Source organism: Salvelinus alpinus, chromosome 6 (genome assembly GCF_045679555.1).
Source record: "Salvelinus alpinus chromosome 6, SLU_Salpinus.1, whole genome shotgun sequence".
NCBI classification, from domain to species: domain Eukaryota; kingdom Metazoa; phylum Chordata; class Actinopteri; order Salmoniformes; family Salmonidae; genus Salvelinus; species Salvelinus alpinus.
This window is the reverse complement of record NC_092091.1, coordinates 39698216-39720745: the sequence shown is the minus strand read 5'-3', so window position 1 is coordinate 39720745 and position 22530 is coordinate 39698216. Positions and strand designations below refer to the sequence as shown.

General features: G+C 42.6%; 1 protein-coding gene across 3 annotated transcripts in view; it reads right to left on the bottom strand.

The window, feature by feature from the left end:
* The window catches only part of LOC139578671 (exocyst complex component 2-like), a 95265-nt gene extending 75960 nt beyond the window's left edge, over positions 1-19305 (bottom strand). For 2 of the 3 annotated variants that reach the window (XM_071406594.1, XM_071406597.1), the window contains exon 1: positions 19146-19248. The gene's annotated coding sequence lies outside the window, so the exon portion shown is untranslated. Of the gene's footprint in view, positions 1-19145 lie in introns of all 3 variants that reach the window. The other variant, XM_071406595.1, reaches the window with a different exon arrangement.
* Between the last annotated feature and the right edge of the window lie 3225 nt (positions 19306-22530).

Sequence of the window (22530 nt, the reverse complement as noted above, 5' to 3'; positions counted from 1 at the left end):
AAAGCTGGTGGTTCCTTTTAACATGAGTCTTCAATATTCCCAGGTAAGAAGTTTAAGGTTGTAGTTATTATAGGACTATTTCTCTCTATACGATTTGTATTTTTTTTTTAAATATCTTTGACAATTGAATGTTCTTATAGGCACTTTAGTATTGCCAGTGTAACAGTATAGCTTCCGTCCCTCTCCTCGCTCCTACCTGGGCTCGAACGAGGAACACATCGACAACAGCCACCCTCGAAGCAGCGTTACCCATGCAGAGCAAGGGGAACTACTCCTCCAAGTCTCAGAGCAAGTGATGTTTGAAACGCTATTAGCGCACACCCCTCTAACTAGCTAGCCATTTCACATCGGTTACACCAGCCTAATCTCGGGAGTTGATAGGCTTGAAGTCATAAACAGCAGAGCTGCTGGCAAAACGCACGAAAGTGCTGTTTGAATGAATGCTTACGAGCCTGCTGGTGCCTACCATCGCTCAGTCAGACTGCTCTATCAAATCATAGACTTAATTATAACATAATAACACACAGAAATACGAGCCGTAGGTCATTAATATGGTCGAATCCGGAAACTATCATCTCGAAAACAAAACATTTATTCTTTCAGTGAAATACGGAACCGTTCCGTATTTTATCTAACGGGTGGCATCCATAAGTCTAAATATTCCTGTTACATTGCACAACCTTCAATGTTATGTCATAATTACGTAAAATTCTGGCAAATTAGCTCGCAACGAGCCAGGCGGCCCAAACTGTTGCATATACCCTGACTCTGCGTACAATGAACGCAAGAGAAGTGACACAATTTCGCCTGGTTAATATTGCCTGCTAACCTGGATTTCTTTTAGCTAAATATGCAGGTTTAAAAATATATACTTCTGTGTATTGATTTTAAGAAAGGCATTAATGTTTATGGTTAGGTACAGTCGTGCAACAAATGCGCTTTTGTTAAATCATCCCCCGTTTGGTGAAGTTGGCTGTCTTTGTTAGGAAGAAATAGTCTTCACACAGTTCGCAACGAGCCAGGCGGCCCAAACTGCTGAATATACCCTGACTCTGTTGCAAGAGAAGTGACACAAAGAAATTCATGTTAGCAGGCAATATTAACTAAATATGCAGGTTTAAAAATATTGTGTATTGATTTTAAGAAAGGCATTGTGGAAATCTGTGGAAGTCCAAATTTGAGATTTTTGGTTCCAACCGCCGAGTCTTTGTGAGACGCAGAGTAGGTGAACGGATGATCTCCGCATGTGTGGTTCCCAACGTGAAGCATGGTGGGTGTTGTGATGGTGTGGGGTGCTTTGCTGGTGACACAGTCTGTGATTTATTTAGAATTCAAGGCACACTTAACCAGCATGGCTACCACAGCGTTCTGCAGTGATACGCCATCCCATCTGGTCTGTACTCAGTGGGACTATCAATTGTTTTTCCAACAGGACAATGACCCCACACACCTCCAGGCTGTGTAAGGGCTATTTGAGTGCTGCATTAGATCACCTGACCTCAACCCAATTGAGTTGGTTAGGGATGAGTTGGACCGCAGAGTGAAGGAAAAGCAGCCAACAAGTGCTCAGCATATGTGGGAACTCCGTCAAGACTGTTGGAAAAGCATTCCAGGTGACGCTGGTTGAGAGAATGCTAAGAGTGTGCAAAGCTGTCATCAAGGCAAAGGGTGGTTACTTTGAAGAATATAAAATATATTTTGATTTGTTTAACACTTTTTTGGTTACTACATGATTCTATATGTGTTATTTCAAAGTGTTGATGTCTTCACTATTATTCTACAATGTAGACAATGGTAAAAATAAAGAAAAACCCTTGAATGAGTAGGTGTATCTAAACGTCTGACTGGTACTGTAAATGGCACTCTATCGTTCTCTCTGTCAGTTTCTTCTGATCATTCTTGTTGTTAAATCCTGTGTTGTTTATCAAACATCTGCCTACTCATTGGCCACATGACTAGTGCTTAAGCATTCTCTCCCTCCCTTTCTCCCTCGCTTCCTCCCTTCCTGCTTATGTTCTAATTGGGCTAAAATGGCAGGTTTATTTTACTTGGAGAGGGACTTATAAACAAAGTGACTGCCCCTCCTCTATTTGGTAACTCTGTCACCTCAGAGCCTAGGACTGAGCAATAGGACCAGAGCTGACAGGCTCAGGGAGAAAGGAGCTCTCTGGCTAGGCAAAACTGTAGCCTTGCGTTCCAAATGGCACCCTATTCCTAATATATTTTAACCAGAGGCCTATAGTTGTGCACTAGCCTATAGGAAGTTGGGTGCCATTTTAAACACAGCTGTAGAATGGGCTGAATATGAGGAATAGCTTGCTTCATTAGGAAGTATACTGTATATTTATACTATAACAGATGAAAATCAAATAAGCCTAGGCCCTAGGACATTTACTACAGCACACTTTAAACAATATATACCCCACACTCACAATGCCAGGACACTGTTCTGTTTCAGAAAGAGGCATATGGAAGCTACCCAGATAGCACATAATGTTCTGAGAACCATATGTTTCTTTATTGGAATTTCAGCATAACATTTCCTACAGGTTTCCTCAATGTTCTATTTAAAGTAATGTTCTCAAATTGTTCTGAGAACGTTAAGAAACAACATTCTTCTGTGGGAATTTCTATTTAAAGTCATGTTTTAGAACATTAAGAAAACTTTCCATAAAAACCACAAGAAACATTTTTTGTAACTTTCGAAGAATGTTTCCATTCCATTCTCAGCGTCAACAAAACTCTATCTTCCTAAGTGTGTTCAGGTGTGTTGGCCGCACCCACTAATTTGCCATACTTGATCTTAATGATTGCTTGATTCCGTTCTCAAAATGTTAATAACGCCTCCCTGGAAAACTTTCAGGAAATCCCAGTAAAACGTTCTCAGAACCTCCCTGCAACCCCCCAAAAAATGTAGGCTCCCAGAACAGGCAAATTTTCATTTCCGTTGTCATAACGTTTAAAGAACATTCAGTTTTACCGTTCAGGAAACGTATGGCTTCGTTCCCAGAACCAAAGGGAAACCAAAAACTTATGTTCCCACAACTTCCAAGGCAGTGTGACTGATAATCAGTCTGTCATATTAGCCCCCCTCTGAGAGCCTGTAGGGTGCAGTGTGGGTTTTATGGGTTTGGCTGATTTTCCCCTGCTGTTTAGGCTAATGCACTGGATAGAGGGGGGAGGGGGAGTATTCACACATTTACATTTACATTTAAGTCATTTAGCAGACGCTCTTATCCAGAGCGACTTACAAGTTGGACACGAAAAGGGGGTGACTGTACTTACTGCTCCCAAATGTAGCCCTGAAGTTGTTTATTTAGGTCATCTATTCCTAAACTTTCGGACTTACAACTTCCAGCATGAGTCCCCCCTCCTGCTACAGAAGGAATGAGTCACTGTGAGAAGGACCTGTGGCGTAGAGGGGGGTTTGAGAGGGTGGAGGAGGGTCAGAGAGGCATCCCCTTGGCTCTCAGGGGGATATCCCTGCTGGAGACAGTACTGGGCTGTTTACAAACAAATCCCCAAAATAAATCCTGATAGTCGCTCACGTTACACACATAACTGTCCTGCTCATTCTGAGCCAGATACTGGGTAGTGTAGAGGTCGCCTTTGCTCTGGTCTGAGCTCTATGCTTGTTCTCTTCTTCTCAGCTCCCCATGTGGGAGTGATTGACAGGTGAGAGGGGGTTAGGTTGAGTGTGTGTGTGTTATGTGTTATGGTCTGGGCTAGGGGCACAAAGGGACCCTTTCAGACATATCCGTCTGCCCCCCACACTGCCACCCCATCAGTGCTGCTACCACTAAGCCTCTCCCAGTACCCCACACTAACACTCCAGTCAGCCCCCAACATTAAACAAACACCAGATTCCATCAAAGAGCACCCTCAGTCTGAATACACAGAGCTGGCCAAACATCACGGCCCTGGTATGACTGGCCCTGATCTCTGATCTGACAGACCAGCGATTTTAAGAAACCATTCCTCACTCCAAACTCACACCAGAACTCATACAGACTGCTTTGAACTGACTCTCAGTTGCAGACTGGCAGGGGACAGAGAGAATGCTGCCAATAGTTTAACAGAGAGCATCAGTTAGGCTACACTCTGTCGGATTTGTGCATTAAAGGAAAAGTAAATGTGATCAATTAAAGTTCAGAAGACTGAACTAGGCTAATACATTGGAACATTTGTTACTCGTTTCAGGAAACTAGGCGTATGTCGCACGTCACTACTTCACAGGAGAGGCATTTGAATGTTTTTTTGGGCAGAAATGCCATCTGGAACATGTGAACTTTCAGGTGCCTTAATAACAAACTTGTATGCCATCTGTAAATACAAGCTTTAAATTACGAGCCTAGTTAGTTTAGCCACGGAAAAAGAGAGCAACCTTCCCGCTATCCATGATTGGCTGAGATAATGGATGGGCTGGACATGCCGAGAGATGAGTTCGGATTGGTCTGCCATGTAGCACACGTCTGTCTACAACATAAGCTGCTCAGTATCTATAGGCAATCATTTCTAACGCGTTTTTTTTGAAAGACGCTCTCCACTTTCTGGAGTTTTGAAATCAGTGGAATGTCCGGTGGAAGCAGAGCATGACAGCTAAGGAGAAAATGCTGGTGTTTGATTGCAAATATGCGGAGGGAGTCGAAAAGAGACCACACAAAAGACTGTTGCCTAAAACAGCTGTATCTGGGTTACATCTTCAAAACTAAGGTCAACCATGGCATCCATGACAGAGAGGAAGAAGTGTTCATCTATGTATTCGGGTAAGAGATTCTAGCTAGCTACATTTTCAGAAACTATACATTTCTAATTTTGTCAGAAAGTCGTTTTTATTGCAAGTTAAAGCGTGCTGTTAGCTAGCTAGCTAAAGTTACGTGTATGATCTGTGTAGGAATATTATTCGTATCTCAGAGCTATTTGCATGGCTAGTTATAGCCTAATGCTTGCTAGCTAGCTGGCTAGTTAGCTAACATTGAACCTAGTTGGTTAGTTTTAGCTACCAGCAGATTCATATATGGTAGTAACATCATGAGTTGGGATTATGGTTCATTGTTTAGCTAGCTAGCTAGCTAGCTAGCTACATGTCTAAACAAAAGACTCCACTATGCAAGTAACCATTTCACTGTACCATTTACACCTTGTATATCCTGTGCATGTGACAAATAAACTTTGATTTTAATATAGTGTGTATTTACCAGAGACGGGAATGTGAAGAACATGACCTGCACCAAAGTCATATTAGGATATAACATAAGGCCTACGAGACAGTATCCAAGTTCTAAAATTCTGCGGTAGAGTGCCCTGCTTTCACACAACCATAAGCTATTTTCTGTAATTAGCTCACCATTAACTTGTAAATAATAATATTGTGAGTTTATTTTTCTGTAATAATGAATACAAATTAGTTCAAGTTAAGACAGTGTCAGCTTATGACATGGTCATTATTTGAACTGGCTAGTCAGCTAGCTAACTAACAAGCTAGAAACAAACTAAAACATTATTTAGAAAATAACTTTTAGTTGCCTGGTTTGCTGGATTGACATATACTAAATTCATTTTTAAAGTGTTTTGGTGTTAAAATACACCCGTTATGCTATTCTTGGGCACCAGGCTGCTGATGTGATGTAGCCTGTCGTTTTTGTGTTTATACTTTTTCATAACGACAAGTTTGATGTCGGATGACAATAGAATGTACATGATGTCACAGCGATAACTGTCTACAGACATGTCGATAGACGTAGTATAAATCAGGCTTTAGGTCTTGAAATCTTTGGTTGTTAAGTACAATACCGTACTCACTTTGTTAAACACCTGGCCTCACATGTGAATCCTTAAAGAGATGGGTGGGGCTAAGGCTTAAGAGGTGGTGAAGGATGCTGAATGGGTGTAGACAAAGAAGAGCTCTCCAGTAGGTGTACCAAAACATTCAAGGGCCATTTTTCTAAAGAGCGGTTACAAGTTAATCAACTTTCAATACCGAATTACTTTCCCATTGTTCCTCAACTGCAGTGTATGATATAACATTTTCTAGCTCTGAGTCTCTACTTTTATCCAATGTAAAAAACACCATTTCAAATGTTGCTAATAAGACCAAATCGAGCCAGTCGGTCACATTTTATTTACACTGAACAAAAATATAAAGTCAACATGTAAAGTGTTGGTCCCATGTTTTTTTTAACATGTTTTAATTTAACCTTCATTTAACTAAGCCAGACATGCTTTATCTACTCATTTGCTGGATGCAGGGTTCAACAGAGTTCAAGTGAAGGTCAAGCAAATCAGAGAGAAAGCAGACTGAATTGCAATCATCATCTGATGGGTGGTCGAATGTTCGTGGGCAAGGAATAATTAACTACATCATCTCCAACCCCCATCAGTATTCTACAAGAGCACAGACATAAGGGACAACAGACACACCAGTCTCTACATTGCAGATGAGCTGAAGGCAGTCATCAATGACCTTGGACCATAGAAGGTATTTGCATTGGGGACAGACAATGCTGCGAACATGAAGGCTGCTTGGTCTAAAGTGGAGTCCTACCCTCACATCACACTCATTGGCTGTGCTGCTCATACATTGAATCTGCTCCTCAAGGACATCATGGCACTGAAAACAATGGAAACACTCTACAAGAGAGCCAAGGAAATTGTTAGATATGTGAAGGGTCATCAAGTTATAGCAGCAATCTACCTCACCAAGCAAAGTGAGAAGAATAGGAGCACCACATTGAAGCTGCCCAGCAACACCCGTTGGGGTGGTGTTGTCATCATGTTTGACAGTCTCCTGGAGGGGAAGGAGTCTCTCCAAGAAATGGCCATGTCACAGTCTGCCAATATGGACAGCACCATCAAGATGATCCTCCTGCATGATGTATTTTGGGAGAGTGGTAAGCAGCCTGAAACTCCTGAAACCTATAGCAGTAGCCATTGCATGGACTGAGGGAGACAATGCCATCCTGTCTGATGTTCAGACTCTGCTTGCAGATGTAAGAAAATAAATCCGTACTGCCCTGCCCACTTCACTGTTGCTCCAAGCAGAGGAAACTGCAGTTCTGAAATACATCAAAAAGCATGAAGACTTTCTGCCTGAAGCCCATACACGCCGCAGCGTAAATGTTGGACCCCAAGTATGCTGGCAAGAGCATCCTGTCTGGTGCAGATGTAACGGATGTGAAATGGTTAGCTAGTTAGCAGTGGTGCGCGCTAATAGCGTATCAATCGGTTACGTCACTCGCTTTGAGACCTTGAAGTAGTGGTTCCCCTTGCTCTGCAAGGGCCGCGGCTTTTGTGGAGCGATGGGTAACGATGCTTCGTGGGTGACTGTTGTTGATGTGTGCAGAGGGTACCTGGCTCGCGCCCGGGTCGGGGCGAGGGGACGGACGTAAAGTTAAACTGTTACACAGAGATCAACAAGGCCTATGGTGTCATCACTACTGTGTCTCGTCACCTTGGCCTGAATGAGGGCAAGGTTCTTGGCAGTCTGGCGAAGTACACTTCCAAGCAAGGGCTTTGGGACGGAGATCTAAAGTCGTACCAATATATCTCATCTCCCGGGTGGCGCAGTGGTCTAGGGCACTGCATCTCAGTGCTAGCTGCGCCACCAGAGTCTTTGGGTTCGCGCCCAGGCTGGGCTGGGTTCGCGCCCAGGCTCTGTCGCAGCCGGCCGCAACCGGGAGATCCGTGGGGCGACGCACAATTGGCATAGCGTCGTCCGGGTTAGGGAGGGTTTGGCCGGTAGGGAGGGTTTGGCCGGTAGGGATATCCTTGTCTCAGTATGTAAAAAAAAAAATATATAATAATAAAAATGTATGCACTCTACTGTAAGTCGCTCTGGATAAGAGCGTCTGCTAAATGACTAAAATGTAAAAAATGTCATCAGCCACCTGGTGGAAGGGACTTTGTGGATCTGAGGCTCTTTGCCCTGTTGCCTCCATCATCCTCCAAATCCCACCAACATCAGCCGTCTCAGAGCGTAACTGGTCCTTGTTTGGGAACACACACACACCAAAGCACGCAACAGGCTGACCAATACAAAAATTGGTGGCCATCCGGGCAAATTTTTGGCTTTTTGAGCCGTACAACGAGCCATCCTCAACAAGGTTGGAAAGTGACAGTGAAGATGAGGCCTCAGTCTGATGTTCAAGAGGTGGACATTGAGGAGGTCCAGGGAGAAGACATGGAAGCCCGAGAGGAAGACAACCAAAGCTTTAGTTTCTAGACTATCATTTTACAGATGTTTGTTGAAAACGTTTTTGGGAGATGCGATGGATCATTTAATATTCCCTTTATTTTGTTGTTCAGTGAAATCATCCCATGTGAAGAGTCAAATCATTTAATTAAAGTTCAATTCATAACTAAATTGGTTTGATTTCTATTGGAAGGTTTTAATCATTTGCAATTATGTCTACTTATGATAAGGTAAAATGTTTATGTTTCAGTCTCCATATGATATGGTAGATATATATCCAATGCAAAAAAAATCTACATTTAAAATGGTATTAATATTCATTTGCATATATTCCCGTTAATTCCCATATATTCCCATGGAAATGTTCCACCTCTGAATATTCCCCAAAATGTGCAACCCTAAAAGGCAGGCATAAGCTACGGATAATGAACACAATTGCATTTTATGGATGGCATTTGAATGCACAGATATATCATGAAGAAATCCTGAAGCCCATTGTCATGCCATCACTTCATGTTTCAGCATGGCCCCATGTCACAAGGATCTGTACACAATTCCTGGAAGCTGAAAATGTCCCAGTTCTTCCATGGCCTGCATATTCATTAGATAGTATGTCACCCATTGAACATGTTTGGGATGCTCTGGATCGACGTGTATGACAGCGTGTTCCAGTTCCCGCCAATATCCAGTACCGCCGCACAGCCATTGACGAGTAGTGGGACAACATTGCATAGGCCACAAACAACAGCCTGATCAACTGTATGCGAAGGAGAAGTGTCCCGCTACATGAGTCAAATGGTGGTCACACCAGATACTGACTGGTTTTCTGATCCACACCCCCACCTATTTTTACTGTATCGGTGACCAACATGTAAACAGAAGCAGAGTGGTTGTCAAGCTGAGAGGTTGTGATGGTCAGAGAAGACTGGGTGGAAAGGGAGAGCTTTTAGTTTTGTATGTATTCCCAGATCGAATCCCTGAGCTGACAAGGTAAAAAAAAATTGACGTTCTGCCCCTGAACAAGGCAGTTAACCCACTGTTCCTAGGCCATCATTGTAAATAAGAATTTGATCTTAACTGACTTGCCTAGTTAAATAAAGATCAAATTAAAAAATTGCAGTGGTATTCATGTTTTTGGCAGACAGACATTCGTCAAATCCGTTGGCCAGTCAGCACTTCTCAGCCAACTCCAATACAGGACAGTAAGAGAGTAACCAATCCCAACACAGTACAGTGAAAAGGTCCAGGAGAGGACCAGAATGGAGCAATAAGGGGTCCGGCATCCGGGTTTAGTTCTCTCTATCCCCTCTGTCTCACTCTCTTCTCCCGTTTGTTGTCCTTTGGCCGGTTCTCTGTTTGTTGGTCTCAAATTGGACTTTTAAGATCTAACTTCTCCTCTCAGAATCCTGGCTAAATAAACCGAATTTGAAATGTGGGCGCATGAATGCAGGCTGATGTTTATAGAGAGCTTAGGATGTGGAGACAGACAGCCATAGAATGAGATTCCACGGGGAGTCAGGGTTTAAACCTTGGTAATGCCGTGTCACAAGTACAGTAACTAATATTTACATACAAAAACATGGCTCATGATGAGCGTGAGAATAAGGACTAGGGACCGATTACCAGGATGTGTACTCAGAGCATGCGTGGACCAAATGGCAAGTGTCTTCAATTACATTTTTTTCCAGACCGAGTCTGTAATACCTACATGTTTCAATCAGACCACCATAGTCCCTGTGCCCAAGAAAGCGAAGGTAACCTGCCTAAATTACTACCGTCGGTAGCCACCATGAAATGCTTTGAAAAGCTGGTCATGGCTCACATAAACACCATCATCCCAGAAACCCTAGACCCACTCCAATTCATGGGCCCTCAGATCCTCAAAAAATATACAGCTGCACCATCGAGAGCATCCTGACTGGTTGCATCACTGCCTGGTATGGCAACTGCTCGGCCTCCGACCGCAAGGCACTACAGAGGGTAGTGCGTACAGCCCAGTACGTCACATGGGCCAAGCTTCCTGCCATCCAGGACCTCTATACCAGGCAGTGTCAGAGGAAGGCCCAAAAAATTGTCAAAGACTCCAGTCACCCAAGTCATAGACTGTTCTCTCTGCTAGCGCAAGCGGTACCATAGTGGCAAGCTGTACCAGAGCACCAAGTCTAGGTGCAAAAGGCTCCTTAACAGCTTCTACCACCAAGCCATAAGACTGTTGAACAACTGATCAAATGTCCACCCGGACTATTTACATTGACACTCACTCCCCTTTGTTTTTACACTGCTGCTACTCGCTGTTTATTATCTATGCATAGTCACTTTACCCCTACCTACATGTACAAATTACCTTGACTAACCTGTACCCCCGCACATTGACTCGGTACCGGTATCCTCTGCAGGACCGAGTTTGGGAAACCCTTCCTTAAAGCAGAAACCACTGATGAGAAAGTGCCACAAAAATATAACCCGCCACTGCATTCCACCAAAACAAACAACCAGGGGCCGGCCGGGCCACCCAACATTTTCAATTAGAGCCAGAGAGGGGGCAGGAAACAGCCCTGTGTCCCCCGCAGGGAGATGGGTGGAAGTCAGGGGTGAGGCAAGGGGTCTTCAAGGCTCCAACCAGAAAGAGGCTCAGCGACAGCTTAGCACTAATTTCCTGTGATATGCTGTGTGTCAATCACAAAGAATCCCTCAAAATAATACAGTAGGCCTTATTGATATAGGCTTGCACACCCACACGAAAATATTTCCTGTAAAATGTACAGCAATTTACTGGCAGCAATTGGCCAGCAAGTTACTGAAATGTATTTCATGGTACAGCTACTGTAATCCATTTTAGGATAATACATTTTACAGTACCAAAAATGTTACTGTAATCTAATTTATAGTACATTACTGGAATTACCCATGCTGCGGCATATTACCCAGTGTTCTTTGCAAGTTTTCATTTTTCACATAGAAATGTTGGTAATTTAGTAGGCGCTCTTGTCCTTAGCAACTTACAGTCAGTGCAATCAACCAAGGTTGATAAAAAATGTTAAAAAACATTAGTCATAGCCAGTGTTTTCCAATAAAGCCGGCTGTCGGCTAATCAGGAGGTTCCTGAATCATTTTAAGTCAGCTACATTTTCTATTTCACTACTTTTCCTTTAAAAAGTTTCAAATTGCTAGTCCGTCAAGCCTTCTCCTGCTAGAATGAATAATATGCATCTTCTAGTGATCTATTGATGGAATAGGCGCCTGTCAGTCAAAGTGAGTGATGACAGTGAGCGAATTAAAGCAAAAATCCAAAATAAGCCCAATGCGTTTCTATGAGCTTATTTTGGATTTAAACCTGTCAACTGCCTTCCCGCCTTTGGGACAACGACTCCCATCGTTAGGACAGAGACAATAGCATTTTTTCATTATATACAGATCCCTCGTCGCTGTCAATTAGTAATTCTTTTTACACAGAGGGAGAGAGCATGATGCTTGTGAATTTGCACATCCCATTAAATGTAGGCCTAAGTGGTAACGATGAGTCGAAATCCACAACTTAGCCTAATTATTGTTTTCTTACACATTGATTTATTTCCTTTTGCGTGTTTCACATAGCCAGCCACGCAGAGTCGTGTCGCATAGTAGGCTATTTACTCTGCGTTGGTTGACAATCATGTGATTATTCCATAAGGGCATACACAAAATGCAAGAATAACAGATCCTTTAATAAAGCACAGAGAGGGGAAACACTGAGAAGTACCTATATTACTGTTAGTCTTCATTTTCCAGTTGTTGTTTAACATACTGTATTCCTAGGTGTGATAACAGCACAGGGCTTAAGTTTCATTAAGTGTGTGATACCTTAAGCTGTAGAGAAGAAAGGTTCAAAGCTGCCTGTTCAGTCTCTCTCTCCTTGCCCACTGCTCCATCTGAAACAGCACACCAGTGTGCAGTATTTGAGGACACACACACATCAACAACGTCTATGCTCTGACCTTTCACCTCTGAGGGTAACACAGTAGGGGTAATGTTCCTCTACCAATAACATGACCCCCTCAACACTGACCTGACACAAAACATTATAAATTAAGACAGTGCTTGCCTATCTGCAACACCTTAGGCCTACATCAGTTTGATGATATCAAAGATTTAAAAAAACATACAAGAAGCTTACACAAAATGTAGGCTATTGCAAAGTCTCATTTAGATTTTAAAAAAATGTATCCAAGGAGACTGAAGCACTAAGCTAACAAAGATCTGCATAGTTTCAAGACACTGACCTTCTATCAGCAATATGCTGCTGTAGTGCAATTCCATGGTAACAAAATTATGCTTCGACTCAGTTCACTTTAAAAATGTAAGGCAAACAAAAACCCTTGATTTAAAAGTTTAACAAACCATAAAAAAAACTGTATGAACAAGGACAAATTTGAACAATTTCCAAAGAAAATGTTACAAAAACAAATTTAGTGGAAGAACTGTACAGATGCAAACAGTCCGGGTGGCCATTTGAGTAATTGTTCAGCAGTCTTATGGCTTGGGGGTAAGAAGCTGTTAAGGAGCCTTTTGGACCTAGACTTTGCACTCCAGTACTGCTTGCCGTGCGCTAGCAGAGAGAACAGTTTAAGACTTGGGTGACTGGAGTTTGACAATTTGTTGTGCCTTCCTCTGACATTGCCTAGTATATAGGTCCTGGATGGTAGGAAGCTTTGCCCCAGTGACGTACTGGGCCGTACGCACTACCCTCTGTAGCGTCTTGTCGGATAACGAGCAGTTGCCATTGCAGGCGCTGACGAAACCGGTCAGGATGCTCTCGATGGTGCAGCTGTAGAACTTTTTGAGGATCTGGGGACCAATGCCAAACCATTTCAGTCTCCCTAGGGGGAAAAGGCGTACAGGAAGGGACTAAGCAAGCACCTGAGGGGCCCGCATGTTGAGGATCAGCATGGCAGACGTGTTGTTGCCTACCCTTACCACCTGGGGCGGCCCGCAAGGAAGTCCAGGATCCAGTTGCAGAGGGAGGTGTTTAGTCCCAGGGTCCTCAGCTTAGTGATGAGCTTCGTGGGCACTATGGCATTGAACGCTAAGCTGTAGTCAATGAACAGCATTCTCACATAGGTGTTCTTTTTGTCCAGGTGGGAAAGGGCAGTGTGGAGTTTGATTGTGATTGTGTCATCTGTGCATCTGTTGGGGCGGTATGCGAAGTGGAGTGGGTCTAGGGTTTCCGGGATGATGGTGTTGATGTGAGCCATGACCAGCCTTTCAAAGCACTTCATGGCTACCAACGTGAGTGCTACAGTGCGGTAGTCATGTGCGGTAGTCATTTAGGCAGGTTACCTTCACTTTCTTGGGCACAGAGACTATGGTGGTCTGCTTGAAACTTAGGTATTAGAGACTGAAAATGTCAGTGAAGACACTTGCATTTAACCCATCTGGTAGCCTCGCGTCACTGGACAGCTCGCGGCTGGGTTTCCCTTTGTAGTCCGTAATAGTTTGCAAGCCCTGCCACATCCGACGAGCATCAGAGCCTGTATAGTAGGATTCAATCTTAGTCCTGTTTTGGCGCTTTGCCTGTTTGATGGTTCGCCTGTGGGCATAGCGGGATTTCTTATAAGCATCCGGATTAGTTTCCTGCTCATTGAAAGTAGCAGCTCTAGGCTTTAGCTCGGTGCGGATGTTGCCTTTTAATCCATGGCTACTGGTTGGGATAGGTACGGTCACTGTGGGGATGAAATCGTCGATGCACTTATTGATGAAGCGCCTCAATGCCATTGGATGAGTCACAGAACATATTCCAGTCTGTGCAAGCAAAACAGTCCGGAGGCGTAGCATCTGTGTCATCTGACCACTTCCGTATTGTCACTGGTACTTCCTGTGATAGTTTTTGCTTGTAAGCAGGAATCAGGCAGATAGAATTATGGTCAGATTTGCCAAATGGAGGTTGAGGGAGAGCTTTGTTTGCATCTCTGTGTGTGGAGTAAAGGTGGTCTAGACTTTTTTTCCCCTCTGGTTGCACATGTGACATGCTGGTAGAATTTAGGTCAAAAGGATTTAAGTTTGCTTGCATTAAAGTTCTCGGCCACTAGGAGAGTCGCTTCTGGATGAGCATTTTCTTGTTCGCTTATGGCCTTATACAGCTCGTTGAGTGCAGTCTTAGTGCCAGAATCGGTTTGTGGTGGTAAATAGACGGCTATGAAAAATATAACTGAAAACTCTTGGTAGATAGTGTGGTCTACAACTTATCTTGAGGTACTCTACCTCAGGCGAGCAATACCTCGAGACTACCTTAATATTAGACATTGCACACCAGCTATTGACAAATAGACACACACCCCCACTCTCATCTTACCGGACGTAGCTGTTCTGTCCTGCCAATGCACGGAAAACCCAGCCAACTGTATATTATCCGTGTCGTTGTTCAGCCACAACTCGGTGAAACATAAGATATTACAGTTTTTTATGTCCCATTGGTAGGATAGTCTCGACCGGAGGTCATCCAGTTTATTCTCCAGCAATTGCACGTTGGCCAATAGAACGGATGGTAGAGGTGGGTTACCCACTCGCCGACAAATTCTCACAAGGCACACTGATCTGCGCCCCCTGTATCTCCTTTTCTTCATGCGAATGGCGGGGATTTGGGCCTTGTCCGGGGGCAAAATTATATTCTTCAGGTCAAGGCTCATTAATGAAAAAAATCTGTCCAGTTTGAGGTGAGTAATCGCTGTTCTGCCATCCAGAATCTCTTTTCGGTCATAAGAGACGGTAGCGTCAACATTATGTACAAAATAAGTTACAAACAATGAGAAAAAAAACACACAAAATGGCACAATTGGTTAGGAGCCCGTAAAACGGCAGTCACCCCCCCCCCCCCCCCCCCCGGCGCCATTCTCTCTTTGATGGGGCGTAATCCTGCAGTAACTGTCTATAATAAAAGACCAATGCCTTGTGCATTGTGGGCTCAGCCTATCTATGTTCTGATACAAGCAAACATTTTCATAATGATAATTTCACATTCTTCTGTAGTGGTCATACAGGTAGGGGTGGAGGCTTGGGGAACAGACAGAAACACACACACAGTTGGACTGAGAAATGGAGCATTAGCAGTTTACGAAGGATACAGCAGTGACTGAGACCAGCACCCATTGTCAGAGGTGTTGTGCAGCCGGAGCGCGGAGGAGCAGCGCTCCCTCACTTTTTCCAATTTGAGAATACTATTTCTGGAACATGTATTCTGATAAATTCTAAATAAATGTAATTTTATTACCACAAAAATTACATGAAATACAACAGAACGACAAACCAAATAAATATGTATAGATGCCGAGAGGTAGGTAAATTGTGGTTTCTTCCGTCTTCTCTCTGCCAGTAACGAGAATGATGAAGAACTATAGGCTACATCTGTGCACTGCGTAATGGAATCCAGAACCCACGTGTGACCACTTGGTTAAGGTGACACCGTTCTGCCGAGGACACCCAAACCAGAGTGGCCACCGCAAAGCCCAAGGAGCCTAACCCTCTCTGGAAGTGGCTGTAGCCTTGCTTGGGATATTTAGCCTACATTGGCTATTGGTTGAGACCAGTGGTGAACCGTGACTATTGGAGCTAGGCCCTCAGTTGCGGAGAACGATCTGACGTCATACATATAGAACTCGGAGGCCTGTGTATACAGAGCATGACTTGAGACCTTTCTTTTGCAGACCTATGTAGGAGGAGCAATTCTTTGACGACGGAGTCAAACGGTCCTTAGCCACGCCTCAGCTGCGACTCACAGAAGCAGCACACGTACACAACGGTTGCAAATATCAATAGCAGGAACCACGTTAGAAGACAATACGGTTTCGTTTCAAAGAAATATTTGCCAAAACAGTCACTCAAATAGTGGCGGAATAAATTCAACTACACAACTAGTCACATTGTTTTAAGACCACGGACAGTATATGCTGTCAGAGAGAAAAAGTTGTGCTGTTATTGGATGTTCTATCTCTAGCACGCAAAAATCAAAAAATGCACCACAACACAAAATGGCATGTACCCAGTACTTCCAATTGCAACGTTATTACCTTTGTTTTTAACCACACAACCAGTGATCTAAAGTTTAAACAGGCAAAATCATTGAAAACAGTTGTCCAGGTTGAGCTATTATTGGTTGCTGAAGAGTAGGCAATTCCAACAGTTAAGCTTTTTTGTCAGCTCACAGCCAGTTATCCACGGACAGCGTTCATAATTATTAACTTCAAAATGCCTTTCAAAAATCTTTCCTCGTTGCACCAAATCAGGCAGTGCTGGAGTTGGTCTCCCAGCCTGTAGAAGATTTAACTTTTCATTAAAAGTTAGTCTTGAAAAGGGCAATGCCAACAATTTAGCCACCACATCGTCCTCGATTACTCGATTACTCTCTCTGCAGTTGCCATCGCCATCGTTACATACACTCATTGCTAGGCTCAAGCGTGAGAAAACAAGATAAGGCTCGCCATTGGCTCTGAATTAGTGACGTATACTTAGGCCCACTAGAGGGCCTTTAGGCATCATACATTTATCCCACCTATTAGAAGACAATTTGTGATTGGTTGATTCTACTGTCATTCCAAAATGCTGCTCTAATTGATGTCAATGTCGTTGGCTGGTGCCTTCTATTCAAAGTCTGAGGGCCTAGCCAATGAGCATTGAGCCTAGCTAGATTATTTCTACCAAGAGACTACCAAAGAAAAATTCTGATTGGATATTTTTCTCTCTTGGATATTAATTAAGATTAAAAATAATTAGGACTAAAAATATTAAATCAATGAAAACAAAATTACAATATATAAAAACATATACAGATTTGCATCTACCCTTAGGCGTAGAGCGCCCTGACGGTTCCCCACTGGTTGAGACGCAGGGCCCATTCTAGCTTTGTGTGTCAGGGTGGGCAATTGTAAGAATTCTTTGTGCCAAGTTGGGGGTATTAAAGCATTTAGGTTATAGTGTATTGAGATGCATGAATACACCACAACAAAAGCTTGATTTTATGTACGTTTCAAAACTAATTTCCTGCTATTCTACATAGTAATGATTTATGTTCAATACTTGGTAAATTGATTTAATAGCATGTGTAATCTATGCAAATAGATTATATGAATTAATAGTTCACCACTCTGTTTTCTTTTAATATGTAATAGGGTATATTGTAACCATGTGTTCAAGCTAATCAAATCAACGTTTATGATACAGCGTGTAAGCTACACAATACAATGCCTACTCTAAATAAAAATGATACTAAGCTACTGTATATGTATTTACATTAGGCTATAACCTACAAATAGCTAGACCACGTAGTCGTAGGCCTATTAGACCTACTGAATATTATTGTTTGGGTTCCTGAACTGGCCAAATGGCAGAACTATCCTTCAGCACCACAAGTTGGTTCAACTTCTTTAAGATCATTGCGCGATCCTGGCACTGTCCTTTCCGCACCGTGAAGGGCACGCCAATAGCTTAAAATGACATCTCATCCAGATCCGTTGCCTACGCCTAATAGTCATACTCATCACTTATTATTACAAATAGATTATCACTTCTCACAATGGTGATGTTTAGTAAAGTTATATCAAAGCTGAATCAATGTCTCGCAAGAACACATCATTCATTTGCATTCCTCAAAACATAACCGAATATTAGCATAATAGGCCTATAAGTTTACTGTTACACCAAAAACACCTCATTTTTAATGAGATTTTAGGATGGCTAGCTTAAGCTGAATATTCCCCAAAAAATGATCATGCGCAAAAACTCAGAGCGCACAACCAGGCAGGATTTATGCTTTGATTAAAACAATATACAATTAAGGCTAATCGGTTGTTAACAGCATCTGCGCTTATTCAAGAAGATCTAAATGCATATTACCATGAAACTGATTGAGATCAATCAAGTGATTGGCATGGAGATGCAGTTTGGACGTTTCACCGGTAAAACGTGAAGAATTATCATTCACAACTGACAGTGATGATGGCCTATTTTGAAATAAGGTAACCAATGCCTAACTTGGTGTTTGAGGGTATTAGAAATATAACATTTTCTTTAGACAACATGGCATAGGCAGACATCGCAATTGGTGGATGCATTTTATGCATATTCTATAATGATAGGCTGGCTATTCAATTGGCTAAATATGTTGGTACAAACTTTGATTACCTTTTTAAAAAAGTATTATTACGATCCCTCACCTACAAAAATAGCACTACACCACTGCCCATTGTGGAGTTGAGTTTAGTCGGCTACCATCAATCAAACAAAAAAAAAGAGACAAAGGCTATTAGTTTGACAGGCCATGGTTTCCATTATATCCTACAGAACTCCTATACATTTGCGTAATCAAATTTACACATATAAACACCGTATATATTTCATGAGACTGGCCTTACACAGGCCTAGCCCTGCGCTACAGTACAGTAGTATCCAATAAACCAAGGGAAGCAGTAAGCAAGACCACATCGTTTTTACATTTGTAATTATCTTTGGCAAGACCGTCCCAGGTAGGCATGTAGATTCTGTGTGGTCAATGACCCCTTGATGCGATACCTGTGAGCATGTCAAGAAAGGTGAGCAAGCGAGGTTGTTTTTGGGGGACATGTCAGTTGACACAGACAGCGCTAGCATTAGTTAGCTAGCGCAACTAATACAAAAAAAAATTCTCAAGTGCGTTCGCTGCCAGACCAATATAATTACTTATACACATACTTAGACCATCAGACAAACATACATAGTAACGATATGAACAGTAAATTGGAAGTTGTAAACTGTGTTAGCTGACTAACGTTAGTAGCATGCAAGCCAGCGGGCTTTGATAACCGTTGATAACGGAAATGTAAACAATCATCGGAGATCTGTGCAAAGTGAGACGAACTAAGACCGTGACTCCAATCCAATGGTAAAATAAAGCTTTCATATTTGAGTCACAACATTTTGTCAAATAAATAGATAACATAGGGTAACTTACAATGCAGCTGTTGAATGAAAAATTCCAGCTAACCTTTTCAGAAATCAACTTTGTTTGCCACTTCCTGCAACGCCCAGTCGGTGATGATGTCATCACGCACTCTATTTTGCATCCCCCTCGGAGCATCAGAGCCATCAGCTCAGGAGCTGGGTTGAGTGAGTACAATTTGGTATGGTGTGGATAGTTACTCAAAACACTGTAGCTAAAATGCATTGTACTGCTGAGCGTACAAAACATTAGAAACACCTGCTCTATCCATGATGTAGACTGACCAGGTGAATGCTATGATCCCTAATTGATGTCACCTGTTAAATCAACTTCAATCAGAGTAGATAAAAGGGAGAAGATAGGTTAAAGAGGATTTTTAAGCCTTGAGACATGGATTGTGTATGTGTTCCGTTCAGAGGGAGAATGGGCAAGACAAAATATTTGTGTCTTTGAACAGGGGATGGTAGTAGGTGCCAGGCGCACCGGTTTGAGTGTGTCAAGATTGAGCGTGTCAACCCCGCAACGCTGCTGGGTTTTTCACGCTCAACAGTTTCCCATGTGTATCAAGAACTTAACACAACTGTGGGAAGCATTGGAGTCAACTTAGTCCAGAATCCCTATGGAAAGCTTTTGACAGCTTGTACGACCATGCCCTGACGAATTGAGGCTGTTCTGAGGGCAAAAGGGGGTGCAAATCAATATTAGTAAGGTGTTCCTAATATTTTGTACACTCGTGTGTGTGTGTACTGAACAAAAATATAAACGCAACCATTTCAAATATTTTACAGAGTTACAGTTCCTATAAGGGAATCAGTCCAATATCAATAAATTCATTAGGCCCTATTCGATTGATGTCACATGACTGGGCATGGGCGCAGACATGGGTGAGCCTGGGAGGGTATAAGCCCACGGTCCACTTGGGAGCCAGGCCCACCCACTGGGGAGCCAGACCCAGCCAATCAGAATGTGTTTTTTCCCCACAAAAGGGCTTTATTACAGACAGAAATACGTCTCAGCACCCCCTCAGACGGTCCCACAGGTGAAGAAGCCGGATGTGGAGTTCCTGGGCTGTAGTAGTTATACATGGTCTGCGGTTGTGAGGCCGGTTGGAGGTACTGCAAAATTCTCTAAAATGACATTGTGGTATCTTATGGTAGAGAAACAAACATAAAATGTTCTGGCAACAGCTCTGGTGGACATTCCTGCAGTCAGCAGGCAATTGTACGCTCCCTCAAAACTTGAAACATCTGTGGGATTGTGTTGTGTGACAAAACTGCACATTTTAGAGTGGCCTTTTATTGTCCCCAGCACAAGGCGCACCTGTGTAATGATCATGCTGTCGAATCAGCTCCTTGATATGCCACACGTGTATGGTTTATCTTGGAAAATTATAAATTCTTACTAACAGGGATGTAACAAATTTGTGCTCCACATTTTAGAGGAATAAGCTTTTGTACGTATGGGCATTTTCTGGAATATTTTATTTCAGCTCATGAAACAATGGGACCAGCACTTTACATGTTGCATTTATATTTTTGTTCACTATATACAGTACCAGTCAAAAGTTTGCACACACCTACTGATTCAAGGGTTCTTTATTTTTACTATTTTCGACATTGTAGAATAATAGTGAAGACATAAACTATGAAATAACACATATGGAATCATGTAGTAATCAAAAAAGTGTTAAACAAATCAAAATATATTTTATATTTGAGATTCTTCAAAGTAGCCACCCTTTGCCTCGATGACAGCTTTGCACATGCTTGGCATTCTCTCAACCAGCTTCACCTGGAATGTTTTTCCAACAGTCTTGAAGGAGTTCCCACATATGCTGAGCACTTGTTGGCTGCTTTTCCTTCACTCTGCGGTCCAACTCATCCCAAACTATCTCAATTGAGTTGAGGTCAGGTGATTGTGGAGGCTAGATCATCTGATGCAGCACTCCATCACTCTCCTTCTTGGCCAAATAGCCCTTACACAGCCTGGAGGTGTGTTGGGTCATTGTCCTGTTGAAAAACAAATGATAGTCCCACTAAGCGCAACCCAGATGGGATGGCGTATCGCTGCAGAATGCTTTGGTAGCCATGCTGGTTATGTGTGCCTTGAATTCTAAATAAATAACTGACAGTGTCACTAGCAAAGCACCATAACACCTCCTCTCCGTGCTTCACAGTGGGAACCAAACATGCGGAGATCATCCGTTCACCTACTCTGCTTGTCAGAAAGACACAGCGGTTGGAACCAAAAATCTCACATTTGGATTCCAGACCAAAGGACAGATTTCCACCGGTCTAATGTCCATTGCTCGTGTTTCTCGGCCCAAGCAAGTCTCTTAATATTATTGGTGTCCTTTAGTAGTGGTTTCTTTGCAGCAATTCGACCATGAAGGCCTGATTCACGCAGTCTCCTCTTAACAGTTGATGTTGATGTGTCTGTTACTTGAACTCTGTGAAGCATTTATTTAGGCTGCAATTTCTGAGGCTGGTAACTCTAATGAACTTAGCCTCTGCAGCAGAGGTAACTCTGGGTCTTCCTTTCCTGTGGCGGTCCTCATGAGAGCCAGTTTCATCATAGTGCTTGATGGTTATTGCGACTGCACTTGAAGAAACGTTCAAAGTTCTTGAAATGTTCCATATTGGCTGACCTTCATGTCTTAAAGTAATGATGGACTGTCGTTTCTTTTTGCTTATTTGAGCTGTTCTTGCCATAATATGGACTTGCATTCCCGGTGACTACCTCATGAAGCTGGTTGAGAGAATGTGTGCTGGTTGAGAGAGTGTGTGCAAAGCTGTCATCAAGGCAAATGGTGGCTACTTTGAAGATTTTTTAACACTTTTTTTGTTTTCTAAATGATTCCATATGTGTTATTTCATAGTTGTAATGTCTTCACTATTATTCTACAATGTATAAAATAGTAAAAATGAAGAAAAACACTTGAATGAGAAGGTGTGTCCAAACTTTTGACTGGTACTAATATATAGTGCATTTGGAAAGTGTTCAGACCCCTTGACTTTTTCCATATTTTGTTATGTTACAGACTTATTCTAAATTGGAATAAATCTATCTACACACAATTACACCCCATTCGAAATTGAGCTCAGGTGCATCCTGTTTCCATTGATCATCCTTCAGATGTTGAGTCCACCTGTGGTAAATTCAATTGATTGGACATGATTTGGAAAGGCATACACCTGTCTACATAAGGTCCCACAGTTGACAGTGCACGTCAGAGCAAAAACCAAGACATAAGGTCGAAGGAATTGTCCATATAGCTCTGAGACAGGATTGTGTCGAGGCACAGATCTGGGGAAGGGTGCTCAAAAATGTCTGCAGCATTGAAGGTCCCCAAAACACAGTGGCCTTCATCATTCTTAAATGAAAGACGTTTGAAACC